General features: G+C 40.1%; 1 non-coding gene across 1 annotated transcript; it reads right to left on the bottom strand.

Moving 5' to 3' along the window:
• Positions 1–768: 768 nt before the first annotated feature.
• Positions 769–841, bottom strand: Trnam-cau. The gene has a single exon. It is a non-coding gene; the product is annotated as a tRNA-Met (tRNA).
• Positions 842–1,882: the final 1,041 nt, after the last annotated feature.

Here is a 1,882-nt window from a genome sequence, read left to right as displayed (position 1 = left end):
CACTCACAGCGAACGACCAAGAGAATATTCTACCGCGTTTTTAGTGAAAATTTGGCGTAGTTCGTCTTGAATGATGTGTGTGGGTGTTAGAATGAATGTTCGAATATTTGGGTTATAAAAAGAACGAGTTCACAAATCAGTGTAATCTTCATTTGATCTCCAGCCCTTGCGAACTGCTGAACATCCGGTATCGAACTTGTTGAGCTCTGGGATCCGAAACATCTCCGTCTGGCGCATCGGATGTCCTTCGAAGCACACCAGATGAAAATCCTCCTATGGTTAAATGCTGCTGCTGCTACTGCTGTAGACGTAATCCTGGTCCTTGGTGGCGTCATTTCTAATCTGCTACTTTGCAACAGGTTCTAAAATCTTCATGATTCCGTTCCGTTACTGCTTCTGCCGATGACGATCACACCTTTAAACATGGCCGCCGTTGGCAAGACGCTTCCCGACGACTCAAAATTCACTTTTTAAATATTCACATTTTCTACTGAAGAATCCCACGATCACGAAAACAAAACTTGACGGAGCGCAGCGAAAAAATCCACCCTACGATCGAACCAGTTCAAAATCGGCATAAAGTGAAGAAAAATTTAGTTTTAAGTTTTAAGTTTTTTTTTAAAAAAAAGGCCTTAGCAAAAGGACATAAACTTCAAAAAATACGTGTAACGGCCTAATTATTTTGTATATTTATTATTAAAACATTTATACCATGAATTGAAATTACTGGGCCTAGAGAATGTTTCTCCCTCAAATAAAAAAGATTATTGCCCCGAGTGAGGCTCGAACTCACGACCTTAAGATTATGAGACTTACGCGCTGCCTACTGCGCCATCGAGGCCACATTATAAATGTGACAGCCGCATTCGCCACAAGGCCACCACTTGGGTGTGCCAGCGGCCGCGGCGGTTGGATTCACGCTACGAAGGGACAAAACATCTATTTTTTGCTGTGTGTAAATTATACGCGCGATTATGTGTGTTCTACTCTTTCTCTCTCTCTCTCTCTCTCTCTCTCTCTTTGTCGTTCATACAACAAATTTTGTGTACGGGGCTGCTGATACGAGGAAGAAAAATAACTGCACTTTTACCGCATTTGTTTTGAATATGCTGTTTCACAATACGGTTCGCTAGATTTTAGTACGCTGTGTGTCGAGTGTAGTGAAGAGAAACCGCGGCCATTATATTAATATTATTCAAACGATCTTTAGCCGCAAAAAAGGCAAATGACTTTGCGAATGACACACGCGGCCTCAACCGCTGATTGAAATAGCATGAGGAGAGAGTGTGAAAGTACAAGGGGAAGGGAGAAACGAGAAAAAAAAACAAGAAGAACGTGTTTGTTGGGTCAGAGAAATGGAGAAAAACAACCAACGGGAAGAAATTGGCAACGAGTGTGAGCTGGAAATGAAAAAAAAAAAACGTAAACAAAGTTGAAAGTATACGCTAAAAGAGTTGCAAAATGTGACAGGAGAGATTTTAAGAATGTGTACAGCTACGAAAAAGAAAACGGTTTAGCGTACAAATTCAAAACAACTTCGCCGCGAACGTACGCGGTTGTAGCATGGCAAGTTGTTTGGGTTTGAAATGGAACGGTTAAAATAAGTGGTAGTTTTGCTCACGGATTAGTTGGCTTTACAAACTTTTTGAGACGCTCCCATTTGGCTTCTATTTATTAATTAATTTCATAAGTTTTGTTTGTTCATTCGTTATTTCCGTAAAAATATCTAAGGCAAGCACTCAAGCTTGTAAACAAATTGGTTTTATTTGTTTTACATTTTTATCTATACATTTTTTTATTATTGAATTCTGATCTGATCTATGTTACGGCCCAGATCGGATTATCCAAAGCCTCGATCACCCGATGCTTCGATTATTCGAAG

This window comes from Culex quinquefasciatus, chromosome 1 (assembly GCF_015732765.1).
Source record: "Culex quinquefasciatus strain JHB chromosome 1, VPISU_Cqui_1.0_pri_paternal, whole genome shotgun sequence".
NCBI lineage: Eukaryota > Metazoa > Arthropoda > Insecta > Diptera > Culicidae > Culex > Culex quinquefasciatus.
The sequence above is the reverse complement of the archived record's forward strand: the minus strand, read 5'-3'. Positions and strand labels throughout refer to the sequence as shown.